This window comes from Heteronotia binoei, chromosome 21 (genome assembly GCF_032191835.1).
Source record: "Heteronotia binoei isolate CCM8104 ecotype False Entrance Well chromosome 21, APGP_CSIRO_Hbin_v1, whole genome shotgun sequence".
In the NCBI taxonomy this organism is placed as follows: domain Eukaryota; kingdom Metazoa; phylum Chordata; class Lepidosauria; order Squamata; family Gekkonidae; genus Heteronotia; species Heteronotia binoei.
The window spans coordinates 31,950,376-31,974,613 of record NC_083243.1 but is presented as its reverse complement, the minus strand read 5'-3'; the positions used below and the strand labels follow the sequence as shown (position 1 = coordinate 31,974,613).

The window sequence follows — 24,238 nt, the reverse complement described above, 5'->3', positions numbered from 1 at the left end:
TTGGCATTTTTGCCCCTTGCATATTAAAAGTTCATCTTGAGCCCTCTAAAGACCAGTGTTCTCAAACGTACCCTTGCAAAGAGCATACTGAGTATCGGTTCTTCACTATGTTCCAGTAACATGATCTTACCTCTGCTGAGAAAATAAGTGGGCAACTTACTGGACCAAAGTTGGAATATCAAAATCTGTGTCTCACAGAATGAATGTGGTTGTCAGGAAAAAGTAATTAAAAAGTAACTTGAAATTTATTCATGTGCACTTGAGAAGGCATAAGTTTGCATTGGCTCAGCGTTGCGTTTTTCCTCTTCCCTCCCGTTAAAAAAAATTAATACCATAAACATTAATGAAACACTATTTTCTGCCTTTTAGACTTGAACAATTATGAGTACAGTTTTGTGATCTTTAGCCATATTTACTGACATTCAAAGGCAGATTCTATCTTGTTAGATTGTTGTAAATGGGACCCCAGGGATTCCACACACACAGGCTTCCGCAGATGTGAAAGCTTTTTTTTTTTTTTAGATGCTCTTCTTTCAAGCTTAAAATACGTTTTGAGTTTTCAGTGTGAAAATAACACACAGTAACTTTTAAAAAATCAAATTCCTTTTACCAGATTATTACAGCCACAGGGAACAATCTGCCAGAATCTTCAACTAAACAAATTTCACAATGTTCCTGTGTCTCCCATTCAACTTAATGGAGTTTGTGGAGGCAACGTCCTTAAAAGATTGTGGCCATAAACAGAACATTTTGGTTTCTCCAACTGATTTGTGTGCCTGTGCACCCCCCAAAAATTATGAGACTCATGAAGAAAAGAGCAGGGATTACAAATCATTCTTGTTTGTTTAAAAAAAAGAAAAAGGAACAAAACTCCCTTGTTCTCATTATGTTTAAAACAGATTGTCTAGTCCAGACCTGTTTCTATATACCACAAAACATCAACATGCTTCCTACTATACTAGAATGGGTTCATTTCAAAAGGTAAACTCTGGATGCGTTACAGGCAAACAGGGATTTTTCCCCCCCTGGAATAACTTTGGAGAAATGTCTGAACAAGCTCTGTGGTAAGGGCATATATGTTGCTTTACTTTTCTGGCTCCTGAAGTACTGTTTAAGTAACTATTTAAAAGATGAGAAGGGGGGGGGGAGTTGTGGTGAGGAGGGAAAGGATCACAGACCCACAACAAAGAGAGTATTTACATGCATTTTTATATCTGGTTAATATAAAAGAAATATGGTAATGAAAAACAGCTCCAAATTTTCAAGCCATTTGTCTTGATCATTAGTTTTCCTGAGAATCGTTTGAAGAGGTTAATTTCGTCACCATTTTATAAATCCTGGGAATTTTTTAAATAACTCATCATTTCTCCCCGAGGTGCTTTAACAACCCAATGTACTTTCCTTTTTCTAATACTATCACTTAAATTTGGGATGGGCGACTTTGTTCAGCATCAGTTCAAAAACACACTGTGAGTCAGATGACCTTAACTGAGCGGCCTGGCTAGAAACCTAATCCTACGGGTGCCTGCAGGGGTCTTTTGCTGAACCAACATTAGATATGGTACAAGCTAGTCAACTTTGTATGTGAACCAAGCATTGTCAAAAATAATAATTCCCAGTCATTTTCAGGAAGGCTTCTCTATCCAATATATACTTTGTTTCAGTAGTCTGTTTGCTAATCAGCTTTCGTTTTAATTGTTTAGCTATATTTAGATATCTAGACAGCCTAAAACCACCATCTGGAGCCTATTCGTGGCATTTGAATACCAGAAAACTATAGTTTTCACACATGCTACAGTCTTCCCAACTTGATTAATCCAGTAGATTTTGATGAATCGTGGATCTTGACACATGTTGAATTGTCTAGAGATCACAGCTCACCACGTCCTTATTCAGCTTACTGAAAGAATAAACTTGAGCTGACGTTGCTAAGGCAGATGGAAGAAGGTACAGATCTGTTGTGTTGGAAGTTTTATTTTCACATGTGAAACTGCCGAACAGCTGTTCAAAAAAAAAAAATCTGCATTTAGATGTCACAAACAAACTCCAGCTTGTTTGAGATGAGGACAAACTCATACATTTCCTTCCTGGTTCCTCCTTCACATGCACAGCAGAAGTGTACACGGGTGTGGTACAGTGGTCAGAGAATCAGACTAGGAACTTGGAAACTCAGGTCTGACTACCCACTCGCCCATGGGAACTTCCTGGGTGACTTTGGTCCAGTCACATATTCCCAACCTAACCTACCTCACAGGGTTGTTGGGATGACAAACAGAGAATGATGTACAGCCACTTTGGGTCCTTATTGGGTAGAAAGTTGGGATATAAATGAAGTAGGTAAAAAACTACTTCATTTTTGTTGTTATGAAATATAACCAGAGTGCTTACGCAAACTGGTGTGTGCGATCCAGAGAGGAACCCCCATCTTACCTCAGCAATGTCATCCGTCACATGAGAGACTTACAAGTAGGGTTGCCAACTCCAGGATGGGAAATTCCTGGATTTTGGAGATGGAGCCTGGGGAGGAAGCTCTATGAGGTATAATGCCATAGAGTCCACCATTTTCTCCAGGGGAACTGATCTCTGTCATCTGGAGATCACTTGTAATTCTGGGAAATTTCTAGGCCCCGCCTGGATGCTGGCAATCCTATTTACAAGCCGAAGAAGTGACTAAGGTAACCATTCATGACATTTTGTTGAAATATCCTACATTAGAAAAAATTCACTGATTTCAAAGTCACAGGTCCAGTTTCAAGAAGTTTCAAGCAGCAGAACTATCTGGATTTTTTTCTGCTTTTCATGCAGATTACTTTGAAGTGTAACTCTACCTTATATTCAAGGGCATCACTCATTTGCATAAATTCAAGGTGAATCTGAGGTGACTGCTCAACTACCTCAAAACAAAGCCCTTGTCAGGTGTCTGTCAAAAGTATAGCCCTGTGTGTTCAAGTTACAGGGCAGAGAACAGTGCTTCAATGTCTAACTTGCCCTTCTCCACCCATTGCTTCTCAAGCATAGGCTGAAAAGAGCAGGGCTTCTCAGTGGCATGTCTGAAAGTGCTTATTTTGTCCCACCAATCACTCTGAGTAAACTCTGAGCCTTCAGGAGAAGAAAAAGGGAGGGGGGGGAGACCCAAACACAGCAGCCGAGGCGAAGAATTTACTGAAAGACTTCAGCCCTCAAGTGGCTGAAAAGGGTAAGAAAAAGAAAGGGTTGCATGTTAAAGAGAGAGAAAAGGAAATAAGAAAAATAGAAGCAGCAGCTGAAGGAGGGTTTTTTTTGCTTATTAGGAAAAGAGACTAGACAGAGGTGACCAAACCAGCTGAACTGCTCGCAGCATTAATCAGTAACAAAGAGGCCAGGGCTGCCGGCAGGCTGCAGCCCTTGAACCTGGACTCTGCTCTATAAATTGCAACTTGGAAATGGCTCTCTCTTTTTTGCTGGAAAGACAGGTTGGCAACTGGCCAAGTCTAGCTACCACGACCGCTGGAAAAGCGGAGGAGGAGGAGGGGGAGAGAAAGAAAGAAGGGGGGAAGGAAAGGAAACCATCCTATTCAGGAAACTTCCCCTCAGTTTCAAGATGCTGTTTTGTTTTTAACGAGCTAATAACAGGTCTCTCCAGAAAACAACGGTTTGGGGGGGGGCAGGTGAAAATTAATTGGACAGGGGAGCGAGGGGGGGGGGGGAATGTGTGTGTGTGTGTGTGGAAAGCGACGCCAACAAAAAATGAAACAATTCAAGGGCTGTTTTTATTCCCCCGACGACCCATGAGACGTCCATGAGCCTGGACTTTGTCTGCACGCAGAAGAAGCAGCAGCCCCTTGCATCTAGGATTTCAGGCCCCACCTCCGGCCGAGAGTTCAAGCAGACACGTTTATGGCATCAGCCTCCAGGGCAACATTAAAAATAATAATAAAGGTATTTTGGAGGAGAAAAAAAAGAGCAAAGCATGTTCAAGCCACATCCCTCTTTCCTCGATTCCTGTCATCCCCACTCTTTTCCATGGTCACTTAAAAATAGAAATCAGCGTGGCGTCAAATCCAGAGTAGTTATCACTTCATAAAGTATATGTTTTTTTAAAAAGAAAGAAAGTGGAAATAAATCTCTGTCTACCTCTGTCTAGTGAGGTCATTTTATTTAGAAGTTCTGGGAATGCTATTAATAGAAGGGGAATATGGTCACAATCTAATAGCAATACACACAAACATCCCTCAAGAATCAAGAGTTCTGTGGCGCTTCAAAAAGTCTAGTTCATGCATTTGCACCTTCATCAGTCTCTGTGGGGTGGAACACTGTGATCCATCAAGCAACTGGTTTCACATATAGGAGTGTTCCCACAATTCACATGATCACTATCCTTGGAATGAAATGTCCATGCTGCGTGCCATAGAAGGAAAGGATTCACTGCATTTTTCCAACCATGCAAAAGCCCAACCAAATGTATGAATTTGGGCTCTGAAATTTCATAGGCTACAGTCCACCTGAGGCTCAGAGTTACATGAACAAGCTTCATGGTCAAAAGTGCTCTCATACACTTCCTGGTTCTCAGCAAACCACTGTCTTTTTCATTTGCTATTTCTTCCAAAACAGCAAATCATGGATTGAGGTTCTCCTCTAGACCAGAACTGCAACTCTCAATAAATTATTCTAGCTCAGAGGGCAACCACTTGATCAGTGGCTTGGATCCAGTGCAGCTTTCTCACCCCACCCCTTCAATGACAGCCCCAAATGTCCCCCCTGCCCCCAAGTTTCATTTTTGGCTGCTGCCAGAAAAGTAACTGAGAAAGTTACGTGATGTGGATGGAAGTCCTCCACTGCATCCAAGTCACAGCTGATGGCATAAATAACACAGCAAACTATGGCTTGCTGGCCATCAGAAAATACACAAAGACATGAGAGAACTGGAACAGAGAGCATGCAAGGCCTCGGTTTAGCATTACGCCTCAACTGTCTCACAGTGAAGCCACATTTCTAATACACATAAAATATGCCACATTTCTAAGACCCATAAAATGTTTTCAGTTCTTGGCCAAGACATTTTAGAGTCTCCAAAAACAGCAAAATGGTTCGTCTTTCCCCCTGGCCCCAATCAAACCTACTCTGATGCTTGTGTTAAAAAAAGAACAAATCAACCAACTGATAAGCAGCTACCTTCCTGTGGCATCTGAACAAGTCACCTCAGTTCCTCAAAGCAAGCCTCACACTTTTATCAATGTATGGTCAAACAGAACATGCCTGCATTACCAATGAATGTTTAAACCACCTACCAGGTAGCTAGGGCTTTGGCGTATCTTTACAACTGGATAGGGTATAAAGTGGCCCTAAAAACAGGGTTTCCAACTTTTTAAAGCGGTCTCCCAGCTGTCCTTTTAGTATCAGTTTAATCTGTAGCAAATGTCCAGTGATGTTATTTATCTCCATGCCACGAAACGTCTCACGTGTCCATTTCCACACATTAAGCCCCTTTTTAAAGGGGCAGGGACTTTTTCTCCTGATCAGCTGGTTACCCTCCCTAAAAGGCTTCTGGGAGGAGTTATCCTAAGAGGGGCCGAGATAACTACTAATCTTCTTTTTTAAAGTACTCTAAAATTATTCATGTTGCTTATCCGTCTAAGCATCGTTGTTTGCCCAGCACTTTTTCAGCATGCACGGGTGCTTTGCAGATCTTTACCTCACCTTCTTGAACAACCACAGAGTTTTGTTTTGTTTTTTAGAATAAGAACTGAAAAGGAGTGTGCTGAAGGAAGACAGTGTGTAGCGGGTAAAAAGGAGGTGGGAGGGAGCTGGGGGGGGGGGGGAGTGAAGGCAGCGCATCTATTCAAGGACCAGGCGAGCTGACCAAGGTCAGCTGGGGAGACATGGCCCTCACAGCAGCTGCGCAATTATGCCTAAATTATGCATGGCACTGAAATTCCAAAGATCAAGCCTGGTAAACCCAGGCAGGGAGACACAGGCTTGTGGAATACCAGAAAAGGAGATGCTGAATGGTTTTAATTGCTCGGCGATTTTCTAAAGGCTAGATTAAGACGCTCTCCAGTTAAAGGGCCTGATGTGCCATACAATTTAGCCGGCATAAATGCAAATAAAAGATCCTAATGAGAAAGATGTTGAAGCGGTGGCCATTATCAAAAGGTTAAAGAAAAATACAAAACAAAACTAAACAAAAAAAACATGCCATGCCACAAATCTAGAGAATGAAAGTCCCCCCCCATTCTTTTTTTAACATATAAAACAGGCAAGCAAACTCAAGCCTAATTAACTTATTTAGCCCCCCCTTCAAAAAAGCAAAAGGTGTACCCTGTTTGCTAAAATTAACATATACACAACAGGCACACATCTTGAATGGGTAAAAACTATCTTTAATCAGACTTTCCTGAGTTAGGAAACATTTTTGTCCCCCTCCTTCCCTATGCATCAAAGTAATAAACACATTTTGAGTTATTAACAAATATAAAATAGCACGGCTGAAGTGACTGGAGCAAATGTTCATTGGTTAAGATCCTTTTTTAAAAAAAAATCGCTAAGGCATGAATGAAAAGGAAAGGGGGGGGGGGAATGGAAGGCAAAGGGAACCCAGCTGCTATACACAACACACACACACACACACTGATTTGCCCAACTTGTTGATAAAAGAAATCCACCTTCCCGCTCCGTCACCATCGGCTGCCCTTAGTTCTCCAGCAGGGCTTCAGAGCGCCAACAACCCCGCCGCAGCCGCTGCCTGTGCCGCTGTTACAGGCATTTATTCCAGTTAAGGGGTTAACGATTCGTTTCCACTGCTTCTCTCGAGAAAACCTACAATGAAAACATTGGCACACGAAAGCACTCTGACTGCCAGAATGCCACAGCGCGAGTGAAAAGTCCGTTTTGTTTTCATTACATTGCTGGGATTTCCGGCTTAGCTCCTTAGCTTAGATACTAAATCCCAAGATATTCCACCCACTTTTTTTTTTAAAGACTTTTTTTTTCTCCGTTTCTGGATGCATGCAACCCATTTCACCGATCTTCTTTTGGGTCATTTGTTTTTCCTTTTTTTAAAAAAAAGAGGTAAAAGACAGAGAGGGAAATGTTTCTGAAAATGATGTTTTGGGTTAAATAGGCAGACACAGTCTCTCAAGCTGCAGAGATCTGATATTTCTATTCAATTGCAGTGTGGCTCTGTTAAGAAATACAGTTTCACCGACACTTGTCGGGGGAGGGGGTGGCTCCCCCATTCTTATTTGTTCCCCTTTCCAACTCTTGCTTTGCAACCATCTTCTCCATACCCCCACCCACCCCCAGAGGTAACATCAAAAATCCAAGATGAGCCTCTGCCCTTCTGAATTATGTAATATGAGCTTTGAGCCTTCCTTATGCAAAATCATCTGCATGTATGTATAAAGGAACCAATTCAAGCGATGACAGAAAACTGTTTCAATGTCAGTAACCTCTCAGAAGAAAAGGTGGGGGACAATGCTGTCTCATAGTGTATGCGGGCAACATCAGCTCCTCCAGCACGGGTTCAAATGCAGGCCGAGAAATCAAAGTCATGGTCGGAAAGCTGTGTTACAACAGCCTCTCCTTCCTCCTGCCACGGCAAAGGGGTGGGGAGAGGGAAGAGGCAGAGTATTCTGTCCCCTTTATTTATTTATATAGGATAAAGCCAAGTCAGAGTGACTTTTATTGATCAGGCACCGGTCCCCAGCTGTCAAATCATTTGTAGTTGCAAGCTTGGCTTTTCTGATGGAAGGGGGAGGGGACCGCGACTGTCCTTTTCAACAGCTTTCCCATGCAACCTCAAATTCCCCAGCAAAACGCGTATGACTTGTCTCTTACAATCAATACTCCACTAACTGTAAAAAGTAGCCAGTATTTCTTTCTCCTTTTCGTTAAAACTTACATTCTAACAAATGCCAGAGCGTCTTTTCCTCTCCCTTTTTTATTTTTAATCACAGTCCGCTTCATGACTTTTTGTTTACAGCTTATTTGTAAGAGCACCAAGGAATAGTTAAGCAGATTTGCCCTGTGCTTATTTTTGCTGCTGTGTTTGTGTCAAAAGGGGGGGGGGGAATCAACCTGTCAATATTTGTAATTACAGCACAGACTTTCATATACACAGACATGAAATGAAATTTCAGAAAAGATTGCAGAAAAGGTTAGGAATCAGAGTCAAAAGTTTGGGGTGTAGTTTACACATTGGGTACCAATTCAGTTTACTTTGTTTTCCCCACAAGGCTTCCTACCAAATTAAATCTCCCTCTCCCCATGCATAGAAAAGTAACATGTCAGGGAGATTAGGCTGAATATATTCTGCTGATAAACTAGCTCTTTCTAGGCAGGGAGATCTTTTCATGGGTAGCACACAAACGTACAACTCAACCCACACATACGCTCATACTTGCAATCTAAAGTAATATGATCCAGAAAAAGCTCTATGACTTCATCCTAGTCTATGGGATCACAGGTTCTAAAGACCTGTGAAGTATCCAAGGGTAATCTAGGACAGCCCCTTTCAATAAAACAGGGTATAATACACATTAAACTCTTATGATTAACCCATTCCATCACCCTAACTGTAATCTGAATGGTGAATGACCATGAATGCCTCTCACCATGTGACCCCTCATGCCAGTGCCAAGGGGCGTGAACATTAACAGTGTAGTCCTAAACACAGTTACACTCTCTGAAGCCCATGGAATCCAATGGACTAGAAGAGTGCAACTTTGTTTAGGATTGCACTGTAAGACAGCCTTTTTTGCCTGGCCTATGCATACCCTCCTTGTGTAAGGCCAAAATAACTGTGAACAGGAGTGTCTTTCCAATCACAGCAAAGTTTTGTAAGACCTTCATAGCATAGTAGGGGGCAGGGCTGGATCTAGGGGGGGCAGAGTGGGGTACTTGCCCCAGGCGCTAACAGAGGGGGGGGCGCCGGATTGAGTATGGAGTCCATTGTATTCTATAGGACCGTAAGATAGAATGGCCCATAAGGGGGTGCCATTTTTAAATTTTGCACACACACACCCAAAAAAACCCATGTAGATCTGGTCCTGGTAGGGGGCTGGATTGAGACTAGTTGTTTTCACAGGCACAAGGACTTCTACCCACGGAGCACAAATGACCCCAAAATCCTACTCCTGGGACCTTCTGGATTCCCCCCAAGAATATGATTTCGGGGTCTTTGAGGCTGCTGAAGAGAGGGGGAGGTGGGAAGTTTGCATTTCACAAGCAGAAGTCCCTGCATCCATGGAAGCATCGAGCCTGGATCCAAACGTAGGTCAGAAACTCAGTTATAACCCCCCACCATACCTTTTAATGACTGCATGCAGTTCCTATGCTGCCCAAAATTTCTCAGGGTCTGTTTAATCATTTGTGAACTTTGTAGAACAGGACATCCCCATTTTCCTTCCCACTGTAGCCCAAGCCCCCCAAAATTTGTATCTAGGGGATCAGCAGACCTTCAGGGACATCACCTGGGACAGAGTAAGAGGGGAGGAGAAATTGATAGCAATTGCTACCCTGTCTTCTGAAGACACAAGTATCATTAAGTCCTCAGAACACCATGGCTGGATACATGCTATTTTATTGCCGATGACCACTGAGCATCTCAGGCTCTGATTGCTATTTTTAAAATGTTTTATTATGTTTTTGACTGGTTGGATCCAAAGTTCAGTTTTCATTACCAGAACGCACTTCTGTCAGTGGAACGGAACTTTTCTGCCTCTCTTCTATCACTGCAGCTCCATTATTCTGAGTTTAGCAGATTTTAAAACAGGGGTGTCAAATATGCGGCCCAGGAGCTGAATCAGGCCCCCAAAGCAACTATCATCTGCTTCCTTCTCCCTCTTGCTTCCTTCTGCATAAAAGCTTCCTTTGGAACGCTTGCTCAATTGCACAGAAGCTACAGAGCACAGTGTCTATTTTTTCCATTGGCTGAGGCTTCTCCCTTGCAGAGGAAGGGGGGTAGAGCAGCTTGCTTTACCAGGCTCTCTCAATTGCACAGCAGAGCTACTGAGTCAAGCCTCTCTTCCTTCTATTGGCTGAGGCTCCCCCCATTCTTGATCCCCTGGGGAAGGAAAGAGCCAGAGCTTCCTTTGCCCAGTTCCCTGAATCCCATGAGAGAGATACAAAGCATCTTTAAAACCAACGAGTGCTAATGTTTTAAGCACGTTTTATTTTAAGCTTTTAAAAAATCTTTTGTTTGTCTATGTCCTTTATAAAGTGTATATCTTTGCCACCTGGCATTACATTTTACGACATACATGGCCCAGCCCAACAAGGTCTCATTCATTTCAGATCTGGCCCTCATAACATATGAGTTTGACACTCCTGTTTTAAAGGATGAGAGGACAAAGAAAAGTTCCATTCTGCTAATGGCAGTGATGTCTATCAACATAAAATTTGGTTGGGATGTCTTCAGGTAAGTGTGATTTGAATACTGGGAAAGCAGCATATAAATATTTTAAACAACTGACAAAATGAAAATATCTGTTGATATCTATGGAGTACCACTGCAGAAGCCAAACAAATCTTTTTAACGTAATTGTACACCTTCTATTCATACCTATCTGTTTCAAAAATATACAACAGCAAGGGTTTTTTTGAACAGGAACGCAGTTTCGGCTGGCTTGGTGTCAGGGTGTGTGGCCGAATATGCAAATGAGTTCCTGCTTGACCTTTTCCTACAAAAAAGCTCTGTTCAAAACAATGGTGCCATCACGGGTGTGTGGCCTAATATGCAAATAAGTTCCTGCTGGGCTTTTTCCTACCAAAAAAGCCCTGTACAAGACTTTAGCATAATCATACATGTTACAAAGGTGTTACAAAGGAGCCATCTTACTGCCTACAGCCCGAAATCAAAATTTGCAGCATCAAACACCTAAGTACTCATTTCTCCATCGTTAAATTATGTGTCATTTGTCTAAAAGGGAAACCACCAGACAAACTCCATTTTCCTCTTCCTTGAGCAGTAGATTAAAGGGCTCGAAGGCCCAATTCTAATCCTCAGGCTGGGAGGACCTCAGTTCTGTCTAGTTCACTTGCAATACCATCTGTCTAGTGCAGCAAAACAAAAGTCCGGTAACACTATGAAGTCAACATGATCTCCAGGGTATAAGCTTTAGAGACTTGGCTCCCTTTGTCAGATAGCTATGACTATTGAAAGCTTCTACCCTGGAAATCTTGTTGGTCTCAGCCCCACCTACCTCACAGGGTGTCTGTTGGGGGGAGGAGGTAAAGGAGATTGTGACCGCTCTGAGACTGTGAGATTCAGCGTCTATGGTGGGATAGAAATCCAATATCATCATCATCGGGACTATCCTGGAAAGACTGCTTGGAGGATTTATACAACCTCTCATCACCTATTTCAGCTGCACTCATGACCAATGTTCCCTGTAAGCTGCATAGTCATGTGAGCAAAAATTCTACTTTGTGAACTACTGGCATTAAAGTTGTGAGCTACTGCATAAATTATTGTGCTCAGGGGTCATCCATCCTGAGCTAGGACAAAAAATGTGTGAGCTGGAGGCTAAAAATCTGTGAGCTAGCTCACGCTAACTCAGCTTAGAAGGAACACTGCTCATGACACTGCCCTACCAAAGCTCTAGACTAATAGTTCTGGAATGTAATCACTACCATTTCAACACTAGCCAATCTCCATATAGCCAAGCATCTTCCACTTGCACTGCCATGACCCTGGGACCCACACAAATCGACAAAATTCTTCCATGGCATTAGAACATCCCAAGCACTGTCTGCGTTGCAGGATCCATTTGACTGACCACCTATAGCCAAATAGGGCTGTGCCCCACAAATTAAGAGTCAGTCTGTCCATGATGTTACGCAGCGTTTTTTTTTTTTTTTTGTAGCAGGAATCCCTTTGCATTATTACAGGGCCTACTGTATGCTTTTGGAGGACTGGCTACATCAAGGGTGTTGGCCCAATATGCAAAGGAGTTCTTCCTACAGAAAAAGCCCTGATGTTATGAGACAGTTCCCACCAAATTATGAAGTTCCTGCTGGGAACTTTTCAGCTTGCCTCCTGTTGCAACACTCTACAACTGCATCCACACAAGGTTGGGTATTGCTCTACCATTACAATAGAGCCATCATTGGCCTTTGGATTTTCCTGCATGGCCAAGCCAACAACCCAACATCCTCCCATATGTGGATGCAACGTCTTTCAAAAAATGGTGGTAGATTAAAGCAAGACCAGTAAATGCAGTCACCTTTTGTCATGGCTGAATTAAAGGCCAGAACCAAGTCCTTCCTGGAACCATAAAGTTTAAATACCTGTGAAGTCTCATTAGGTAGAAAGTAAATGCCAACATTATTAATCTAGTTACCAGCAGAACCAAATTAAAACAAATGCTAGCAAATCCTACCTAAGTTTCACATACCCGATTGATCAAGTCTGTCACACTGGCATCCTTCCAGCAGCCCAACAACCCAAAACTTCCCAGGCTATGCCCTGAGCAAAGTACCACTTGCAAATCTTCCAGAGGTGAAAGGGCAGAAACACTGAAGCCTCCGATATCATCCAACATTGGAAGCTAAGCAGGGTCAGCCCTGGTTAGTAGAGGGATAGGAGGTCACTACAGAGCGGTTCCTCAGTGGAACAGGCTTCCTCGGAAGGTGGTGGGCTCTCCGCCTTTGGAGGTTTTTAAATGGAGGGTAGATGGCCATCTGACAGCAATGCTGATTCTGTGAATTAGGCAGATCATGAGGAGAGCAGGAAGAGTTGCATCAGTGCTGAGTTCTTGTGGCTCCTTCTTACACACCCAGGGAAATGCTGATTGACACTTGAGGGTCAGTTAGCATCTTTTCTGCAGGCCATATTGGCAAGGAATCCTGGAAGTTTTTGCCATCTTCTGGGCATGGAGTATGGGTCACTGGGGATGTGTGGGGAGAGGTATTTGTGAATTTCCTACATTGTGCAGGGGGTTGAACTAGATGACCCTGGAGATCCCTTCCAACTCTATGATTCTATGATTCTGCAAACTAAAAAGTAAAGTGCACTGGGATGTGGTGGGGGGATAATTTTTTTCCACTTTGGAATAAGATGAATGCCAAAATGATTAAGATGCAACACTGAAAACAGAAAGTACCAAAGGAAGTTAAAACAGTAATGACCAACAGCACACAGCAGCTCTTGAAGCACTGGAATATTCATCTTCCATGAGGTATTAGCGAGAGAGAGAAAGGCAGGCAACATCTCCTTCTGCCCAAGCATTCCATGTGGCTAAGTCAACGTGCTATTGCCACGGCTGCTAATGCTTGTACAGAGCTAAGAAGAAAATCATGGGGGAACTATATGAAAACATAATAGATGTATATATATGAAGAAAATCATGGGACCAGTGCTTCGTCTCCTCACAGCACATTGTGTCAAAAGCACTCACGCATCATACGAATAGGCTGTTCTACTATTATGATATCGTTATACAGAGAACCAGCTTCCCCCATCAACACGTGTTATCCCCACACACACCCCTTTCTCACCAGTCCAGATATCAAGGAAAGTTTTCTGGCACAAACTGGGAGATGAAAGTGTGTCTTTATAAAATGGAAACCACAGCTACAAATCCTGATGAAAGAAAAGGCACTGGGTGTGAAGTGAAAAGTGTGAAGCAAGTTATCCAGCCAAGATGTCTCCGTGAAGAAGCTGTGGATACAGAGGGGTATTATTTTAGGAGGTTGTCATATGGTCACATGGAGAAGGCCACCAAGTAATATGCTGGAGAACAGGAGTGCATCCTACACATGGAAACCAGCACAAAATGGATCCGAAGATGAAAAAGGGGTGCATACAGATATACTGGGGAGCTGCCAATCCATGCTACGGACAGCACACCTCAAAACAAAGTAGAGAACCTGGTTTGCCCCCAATTTGATTATTACAAAAATACTGTACATCTTAACCAGAAATGATGAGTGTGCCATCCCAGTGTGCTCACTATTCAAATTATAAATGTTGGGATATATTCCAAGGCTACATCTACACATTACTGGATATCTCCAGCACAGACAATGCAATCCTCTTGAACATATGAACCCCTGAAGCTGCCGCCTTATACTCAAATCAGACCACTCACCAAGCAAGATCAGTATTGACTATTCAACCACCTGTGGCCCTCCAGATAGAGGTCTTTCAAAGTAATTAAGGGAGCCAGTTCGGTGTAGTGGTTAAGTGTACGGACTGTAATCTGGGAGAACTGGGTTTGATTTCTCCTTCTCCACATGCACCTGCTGGGTGACCTTGGGTTAGCCACTGTTCTCACAGAGCTGTTTTCTCAAGAGCAGTTCTCTGAGAGCTCTCTCAGCCCCACCTACCTCACAGGGTGTCTTTTGTGGGGAAAGAAAGGGAGGGAGATTGTAAGCCTCTCTGAGATTTCATAATAAGGGCAGGGTTTAAACCCAATTTCCTCTTCTTCTTTCACAGTGTCTACTAATCTTCTTAACTGGAGATGTCAGGAACTGAACCTGGCACCTTCTACATGCCAAGCAGATGTTCTACCACTACGCCATGGCATTGTTATAGTGCAGCAATAGCCAACATATGGATGCAGTCCAGCTCTCGGTAACACTATTTGTGCCATAGGTGAAGAGTTTCAGAGTCCCATGGAGGCATTCTCTGCATTTTGGAACTTCAAAAACTATACTTGATTAATAGCAATTGAAGCCTACTGACATCTACAGAAGGCAACGTCAATGGGGCCACGAAGTGTGGGCATTAATGCAGCGGATCAATTCTTTAAAAAATCATCCCTGACATACTTTGCATGCAAGCTTAGAACATGGCCCATTTTAATTGCCTATTCCAAAATAGTGACTTAATCCTGCTGCAAACTGCAGAAAAAGAAAATAATGAAAGATGAATATAGCGGCGGGGTTTTTTTAATTCTCAAGCAAAAAATGCAAACAGAGCCTATGCACTCATGTGTCACCTTTTTTTCACCTGCTTCCGATGACATGGTAATGAGTAATACTTGTTCTAATAAACTTTTAAGTGGATGACATATTCTGGAATGCTCTGATTATACAGCAGCTACTCAGTGCACACAGCCAGTGAACTGACCAGATATACAAGCAGAGGGGACAGATAAAGGCACACTGAGGCCCTAAGCTACATCAAGCTTAAGAATCAAGGTAGCATGAGACCCCCACCCTGAAAGGTAGGTTAAGCATTGGGGGGGGGGGTTAAAAAACATTTATAGGCCCTTCATAGTCTCAGTCTTTAATGGCAGCTTGCTAAATTTGCATATAAATCTGGCTCCCGGCACTGTCTCTGAAACATAGCGGGTGACCCACTCCTCTGACCCAAAAGGCGCCTCTAGGGGGGTTTTTTGTAGCAGGAGCTCCGTTGCATATAAGGCTACACCCCGCCCCCAAATGTAACCAATCCTCCAAGAGCTTACAGGACTCTGCTTACAGGGCCTACTGTAAGTTCTTGGAGGATTGGCTACATCAGGGGTATGTTGCCTAATATGCAAAGAGTTCCTGCTACTAAAAAAGTCCTGGGCGCCTCTCATTTCAATGGGGTTTGATAAAACAAGTGTCTGCTGGCACCTTAGCAGTTAGCAACATTCATTTCAACATGAGCTTTCCTGAGTCACAGCTGACTTCTTCAGGTATCCAAGGAAGTGAACTGTGTGACTCACAAAAGCTCATATGGAAATGAATGTAGTTAAGCCTTTCAGGATTTCATTTTATTTTGTTATTAAGACTAACAGAGCTACTCCCGTGCAATCATCAATGGGGCTTGCAGGGAAGATAAGCCTAGGCCAACTGTGCCTATTGTAACTCGGCTCTCCTTGAGGAAAGAGGACTGCTACCCCCTTTTCCAGAGGAAGATTGGGGTAACTTCCAAGCATGGACAATTTCACTTAGAAGAAGAAGATATTGGATTTATAGCCCAACCTATACTCTGAATCTCAGAGTCTCAGATCTACTTTCAATCTCCTTTACCTTCATCCCCAACAACAGACACCCTGTGAGGTAGGTGGGGCTGAGAGAGAATCTTACAGCAGCTGCCCTTTCAAGGACAATTCCAAGAGCTATTCCAAGGCCATTCCAGCAACTGCAAGTGGAGGAGTGGGGAATCAAATGCAGTTCTCCCAGATAAGAGTCCACACACTTAACCACTACACCAAACAGGAGGTTACAAGAGTGATCCTAAGCAGGTTTACACAGAATCCTACTCTGGTCTGTTTAATGGGGCTTAGTCCCCAGAAAGTGCTGCTATGATTGCGCTGTGTATCACCTTCCTGTGGATGGTAGACTTTGCACAGTGATCATAAATCTGTTGGGTGCGTGTGGGAGAAACACACCACTAGCAATGGACACTCAACTCTAAGGGCACGGAGGAACATCATAAAAGGAGGTATTTTATCTTGCAACTTTCATCACACTCGGATACCAGTCCAAGGACCTGCTTCTGCAACAAGGGTCACTGCTTTGCTTTCATTTCTCTGCTCCTCCCGCCCTCTCTCCCTCTCTCTGTCCATTTATGGGTATATATATGAGAGCTGGTGTAGCAGAGCAGCTAAGCAACAGTGCTAGGAAACAGGATGTCAGCCAGTTTGAAACCTCGAGTCAGCCATAAGCTCATTTACACATCCTTCAGGGACTGACTGTTTCTCACCTTTGCTCTGGAACTCCTTGAAGTGATGATTCTTAATGATGACCACACGTCCCTGAGGAAGGGGGATGACCTACACATTTCAGGGGGCATTCGGAACTTCTGGGGACACAGGCAGGGCCTTTGATATCCCCTTCACCAGACCCACACCTGTTTCTCAGAGTCAGTGGAGCAATGTTGTTTTGTACTGGTTACACCACCCTGAGAATATCACTTATTTATTACGTGTATGTTACTACTTCTTCACAGGAGCTCGGAGCAGCATACCAGGCTCTCCTTTCATCTATTTTATTCTAACAACCCTGACATGGTTAAGCTGAAAGAAAGTTACTAGCCCTAGGGTTGTTAGGACCCCCTGGCCGCCAGTAGGGGTTGAGGGGAGGGGAGAGAGGCTTTTCAGATCCAGGATGGGAAATTCCTGGAAATTTGGGGATGAATGCTGGGGTGGACAGGGACCTCAGTGCAGGAAGTCCACTCACCGAAACATCCGTTTTCTCCAAGGGAATTGATCTTGGTTGCCTGGAGATGGGCTGGAGAAGAGCCCTTCCCAACAAGGTTTTCATGGCAGAGTGGGCATGTGAAGCTGGGGCACCCAGACCCTAATCTGGAACACTAACCACTATGTCAATCCCAATCTCAATACCAGATGGTGGGATCTCCTAATCCTTCAAAACAGTGGTGCACAGCAGGAAGCAATCAAACCCAATCTTAAGGAGTCAGCTGATGGCCACCAGACACAACAGTCTCACTCAGGAGTCATTTTGTAGAAAAAGAGGTGCCGGAGCCCATTAGCACAACTTATTTGCATAACGTATTTGCATATGCCACACACTCCTGACATCACCAGAAAGTGTATTAAATTACATCAGTTCAGCATCTATCTTAAAATGCATCTTGAAATATAATTGACTTCATAAAACCTTACTCCCATCATACTTTTTAAATTATTCTCTTATGTGGCCACAGTGGCATGATGAAGATTTCTATCTATCTGCTTGATGTGTTTTGGTTATTTCTCCATTTTTTGTGGGGAAAAATATTAGAAAGTGTGTCAAATCTTAAAGGTTAACAAAATTCTCACAGGGGGTTTGAACAACAGAGCCCAGAAGCAAGTATTTGGGGGAGGGAGGGAGGGAGGGAGGGAGGGAGGGAAGGAAGGAAGGAAGGAAGGAAGGAAGGAAGGAAGGAAGGAAGGAAGGAAGGAAGGAAGGAAGGAAGGAAGGAAGGAAGGAAGGAAGGAAGGAAGGAAGGAAGGAAGGAAGGAAGGAAGGAAAATAAAATGTAGAGGTTCCAGAGCTCCACTCCTGTGAGTTCCTGCCCAGAATGAGGCCTAATTTCATTGAAAGGACCTTTGAGATCACATGCCATAAATATACCTATACAAAGCTGGCTTGTTTGAAGTGCTGTTTTTTTGTCTTTATAACTTGGGAGCAGGATCTGATGATAATCTTATCTACTTGATGGGTGGTAGTGGATTAAAGATTAAGAACCACTGTCCTAAATGAATAGTCTGAGGGGGCCCTAAAGGAAAACAGGCTCGCCAAAGGATTTCCATTGGAACAACTCTAGCTAAAGCACTGCTCCAGGGATAAAGGCTCGTGGGTCACTATGGAGTACAAAATCTGGCACACAAGTTGCCAGTTCTTATCATGCAAATATTACCATCATTTGAAAGCAATGCAGAATTACAATTCCACAAAATAATTTCCAAACGTGAGAAAAGAAAGCTTTTCAATGGCTCAGCCAGCCAATGTGGTGTAGTGGTTAGAAAGTCCAACCAGGGCAACCCAGGTTTGAATCCCTACTCTACCATAGAAGCTTCCTGGGTGACCTTCGGCCAATCTTGGGCTCTTGGTCTAACCTACATCTTGCAGGATCATTGTGAGGATAAAATGGAGGAGAAGTGAAGTGTAAGTTGTCTGGGATCCCCATTAAGGGGAAACAGCAGTGTATAAAAGCAGTAAATAAAAAAGAAATGGAACTTTTTGTGCCTGGTATCCGTGCCGCCTGAAATCTTCCCTACAGCTACAACAGTAGCAACTGGCTTAAAACATTTCCTGAGTGTAAGTGCCTTATTCTCTGGGCACCACTTTTATCTAAACTTTTTCTGCCACTTATACTGAAGGGCAGCTGGTTTGGGTTTGGGAATAAGGGCATTTTTTTTGTAGCAGGAACTCCTTTGTATATTAGGCTACACCCCCTGATGTAGCCAATCCTCCAAGAGCTTACAGGGCTCTTAGTACAGGGCCTACCGTAAGCTCCAGGAGGATTGGCTTCATCAGGGGTGTGTGGCCTAATATGCAAAGGAGTTCCTGCTACAAAAAAAGCCCTGCCCTTGCCCAATGCCAGCCACTTTCTTAGTGTCAGTTTGGTGCTCTTTCAACCACCTGTTCCTATCCTGCCTAATTTCACAGGCAACCAAACATGGGTTCTTTCTGTTGCACTGAACAACCCGCCTGTCCCTGCCTCTTTCCCTTCTCCCACTTAAGATGCCACAGTGGCTGATCTGATTCCTAGTGTTAATATGGGGTGCCCGCCACCCAGATCTATAATGGTACATAGTGTAAGTGAATGTCTCGGGGTAGGCAGCAATAATAATCGGCTGTCACGATGCGAAGAAAGGATAATCCATGCCACTGAGTCAGCAATCACTCACCACAACACACATGGATTTTAACTAATCTTAATTTGGAGGAAAAATAACAATTCTAAATATAACAAACAGCTTCTTTTCACAGCAAACCTGCGGCAGTGTTTATCTCTAGCCTCCAGCACATGCGAGTTATTTCGTTTCTCTCCCTGGCAGTTTTACCATTTAAAAGGCCAAAATGAACATTTCATGGAGCAGGGGTTGCCATTTAATTCTGTTTGACAGGAAGTCACACTCACACCCTTCCCTTACACACACACATGCACGCACACACAAGCACCCCTTTCCAGCTCCACTATGTATATCAAGTTCAGGTACCTAAAGCACAGAATGCTGTTTTGGTGGTTACAACTGAATAGATGTCAGCTTCAAATAGTATCTTCTGCAACCTGTGTGGCAATTAAGACAGCTGCCTAATGAATTTCCACTACTGCTTTGGTCATAACATTTGAGATCTGTAAATGTGGCTTGCAGGGCTTTTCTGGTAGAAAATGCCCAACAGCAACTCATTTGCATATTAGGCTACACCCCCTGACATCACCATTGTTTCACACAGGGCTTTTTTGGTAGAAAAAGCCAGGCAGGAACCTATTTGCATATTAGGCCACACACCCTGTTGTCAAGCCAGCCGGAACTGCGTTCCTGTCCATTCCTGCTCAAAGAAAGCCCTGGTGGCCTGGCTGTTTTGTTGCTATTACTGCTGCTTAGCATTCATACAGCATCCACAGAGCACCAGGAGTTGTACAAAAGTGAACGCTTGAAACTGCCTTACACTGACTCAGACCACTGGTTCATTAAGGTCAGTACCATCTTCTCAAACTGGCAGAAGCTCTCCAGAGCCTCAGGCAGAGGTCTTTTCCAACACCTGTTACATGGTCCTTTCTACAAGAGATGCTGGGGACTGAACCTGAGACCTTCTGCTGGTGCTCTATCACTGAGCCACAGTCAAGTAACATAATACTAACTCTCAGGTCTTAAAGGATAAGGCTCCAAAAATGCATTCTCTAAGGAACCACACTGTGGATAGGAGAATCACATTTCTGAACATTACCCTGTACTGAAATCACCTTGTCCTAACAGGCCAGGGACTATAGTCCTTTTCCTTGGTAGGTATGGCATTTTGAATAGAATCATAGAATTGGAAATGAACTCCAAGGTCATCTAGTCCAAGCTCCTACATAATTCAGGAACTTCACAAATACCTCCCCCCCCCACACACACACATTTCGATTTTGATTTATATCCCCAGTGAGACTTGCTCCATGCCCAGAAGATGGCAAAAACCTCCACGATCCCTTGCCAAAGTGGCCTGGAGAAGACCATATGAGGTTGAGACTTATGAGGGAACATCCTCCATCTGTTATCTGAAACACGCAGCCTCCCCACACACACACACACACCTTTGCTGTGGGAATAAAATGGAGGAGGGGACCATTTATGTTGCCCTGAGCTCCTCAGAAGGGAGGGGAAATATATAACTGACAGACATAAATACTATACCTCTGAACAACTACACCACAGGATGGTATGTAATGGTTCTAAGTCAGAAGATGATGGAGTAGAAGACAGGGAGGGGCAGAAGAAAAGACTAGATAAATGTCACTTTACTACTGGCAGATTGTTTATACGGTTTTGTAGCACTAGTAATATTAACATTATTAATATAATGCTATTAAGTTACACTATGTTACATTACATTATAAAAACATTTATACCACACTTTTCCCTCTAGCTCAAGGCAGTTTACAATACCTAATTCAAGTAACAATAAAATCACATTTCATTCCAACCTAATAAATTATATTAATATTGAAATATTACTAGGCATACATATGGCACATCAGAACGGGCCAAGAACTTCACCGGCATTAGACTGCTAATGCAACAGCCACCTAAGGAGCCACCTAGGCTATCATCACTACAAGGCCAGTGGAAGCCGAGGCTGAAATAATTTTGGCTTACCTAAAACCAGTTTATGAACTTGCGGCTGAACTGAGATTTGAACCAGAGAATTCCTACCTCACATTTTAGCCACTTCGCACTCTCAGCTGCTATACTGCAGCAGGCCAACACATTAGAGGGACCACAAGGAGACCATTTCAAATCATTCCCCAGAACAGCTATTACCCTGTGGTGATGAAGCACACCACACATGAGAGAAAGATTTCACCACTCCCTCCTCTAAAATGTGCTGAGGAAGAGAGGGAACTCATATGTCCTAAACACCACTTTAAAATTCATGTGGCAACCATGGCATATGTTCTGAGCGTAAGTGAGGCCTTGCAGTCTGGAAAAGGCTCTGAGGCCTTGCAGTCTGGAAAAGGCTCTGAGGGGGCAAAGAAGAGGCTCAGAGGAAGATATGTGACTGAATAGAAAGTAATGGAAAGGATATGGGCACACAAAGCAGCATCAGAGAAGACATCAATTATCTAGCTACATCACAAACAGATTTCAGAAATATAGCTACCATAAGATTTCTGAGAATCTGAGGGTGCTAAAAATTGTTATGTACCCCATACTCCTTCACTTCCAGAACACATACTGGATTCAATGGTGCTGGATGCTATGCTACTGTAAATCATCCACATCCTGAATTGTCATGTACAGAAACAGGAAATATATTGTCCAATAATATGTAGGGTTGGACCCCAAAATGAAAGTAAACTGGTACAGGTTTGGTAGAGTGTCAGCAAGAAAGTGGACATTTTCTTCCATTTTTGCTCTGAGCGCCCCAAAAAGCTACAGCACCAGTAAGAAATTTAAGTTATTTTCACCCTTGTTCCTAACATACAGATCTCAGGGAGAGATAATGGCCCATTAAAGTCTGTAACATAAATGTGGTCCAAAACTGAAGGAAAGAGAAAAAATGGCCAGTAGTAGATGAGCGTCCTAATTTGAGAAAAATCAAGCAGGGCAGACAATGGACGACAAAACAAAAAATGCAGTCAGGGATAAAGCAGTAGGAAGCCTCTGCTGAAAAGACTAGATGCTGAACATCCATGTGGAAGGCAAAAAGGAGATAGTGTAGAACTTCAAAGAGAGAAGTGATCAAAGCAACACACACACACAAAGGTCCAAGGGAACAAGGGAGACTGTACAAGGATCAGAGAAACACTTTCTGGAAGTTAAAGTTGTGAAAGGGAAAAGGTCACAACATAAAATGCACTGAAAATCAGCTTATATGTATTTCAACACAACAGAGTTTCCAGTCATAGCTGACATCCTGGCAGAATTTGGGGGTGCAGTCAAGCTCTTAGCATTGGGCCAACGCACAATGTTACCAGAAGTGACACTGTTGTGTCACAGTGATGCTGTAGATTCACCCTGAACTCTATATTAGATCATAGAGTTTTGGGGTGAATCCTACAGCACTGCCCCAATGTGATGACATTATTTCCAGTTTTGTGCCACGGAATGTTTGGCCTTCTGGGTGATGGAGGGGTTTTCACCTCACTGAGTCACTCTCAACACACACTCCCCCACAATACAAGCTTGAAGCCTATACACAACTTCATACTAATTCTTGCCTACAGAACAACACACTGTGGCTCAGTGGCAGAGTATTCACCTTGCATACACAAGTCCTCACATCCAATCCATGGCAGCTTTAAGTTTTACAGGATTTCGGGAACAGAGTATTAAAAGAAACTCAACCTGAGATCCTGTATACCTACCAGAGGGTGGGGGTTTTTTGCCATCTTCTGGATGTGGAACTGGTGTCACTGAGATTATGGGGAGCAGGTACTTGTGAATTCCCTGCACTGTGCAGGAGATTGGACTAGATGACCCTGGAGGTCCCTTCCAATTCTTTGATTCTACTGCTAGTCAAAGCAGACAACACCGAGTCTATAGTCTGACTTAGCTTCATGGGGTCTGAAATTCTCAGATCAAAATGACAGAATTTTGTCATCAGAAAATATTGAGACTGTCCTGATTCATGGATTTGACTCTTAGGCACAAATCTCCTGAAAATACTAGGAAACAAGATAAAATAAGTGCTGCTTCTCAGAATCACAGTGAATAAGAGGCATAAGGGAATACAGCCATAGAGTTATAAAGGTCAGGAGCCATAACACACCCCCACATCCCATAATGTATCATATCAATGCACAGAGCCACTGACAAATAGCACAGCACAACTATTGCTGGTACAATCTCCCATTTGAGCAGCTAGAGTTGCAGTGACTACTTCCCATTGCATGCCACCAGTTTTATACAAAATACAAACAACTTCCTTCTGCTTTCTGAATCTTCAAAGGGGCTAGCTAACAAAGGCTTCCATGTTTTTAAAAAATGAAAGAACCAAAACTGTAGATGGCTGTTAACATATAACTGAAATTAATGCCCAACTGTAAGTAAAATGAAATACAAAGGGAGGGGGAAACAAATTCCAGATAATCATAACTTCCATTTTCACACAATGATAGCATCTTTTGCCAGATACAAATGGTGTCAAGGAAGAAGATGATGATATTGAATTTATATCATGCCCTTCACTCTGAATCTCAGAGTCTCATAGCAGCTCATAATCTCCTTTATCTTCCTCCCCCACAACAAACACCCTGTGAGATAGGTGGGGTGGAGAGAGCTCTCACAGAAGCTGCCCTTTCAAGGACAGCTCTGCGAGAGCTATGGTAGACCCAAGGCCATTCCAGCAGCTGCAAGTGGAAGAGCAGGTTCTCCCAGATAAGAGTCCGCGCACTTAACCACTACACCAAACTGACTCTCGACATGAATGGGCAACTACCCATTCTTCCATAGATCCCACTCACCAATGATCACACAACTCAGTCATTGATTTAAAAAAAAAAATGCAGGAACGTGGAACTTTCAGAAACCCCAGGGAAAAGTTAGGTGAAGGGAATAACAGCACAGGTGACAGACGGGGGGGGGGGGGGGGGGAGGGTAAGCTTTGGAGCATTCAAGGAATCTTCCCTGCCTTGGCCAGCTCATGGCTGACTGGTCGCAGAAGA

General features: G+C 43.3%; 1 protein-coding gene and 1 long non-coding RNA gene across 6 annotated transcripts in view; both read right to left on the bottom strand.

Annotated features, from left to right (window-relative positions):
- The window catches only part of BCL11B (BCL11 transcription factor B), a 190,223-nt gene that overhangs the window by 137,654 nt on the left and 28,331 nt on the right, over window positions 1-24,238 (bottom strand). The window lies entirely within an intron of this gene.
- LOC132590154 (uncharacterized) lies at window positions 1,191-5,445 on the bottom strand. The gene is made up of 2 exons (XR_009556644.1): window positions 5,268-5,445; window positions 1,191-2,001 (listed from the first exon to the last, which is right to left on the bottom strand). It is a non-coding gene; the product is annotated as an uncharacterized LOC132590154 (long non-coding RNA).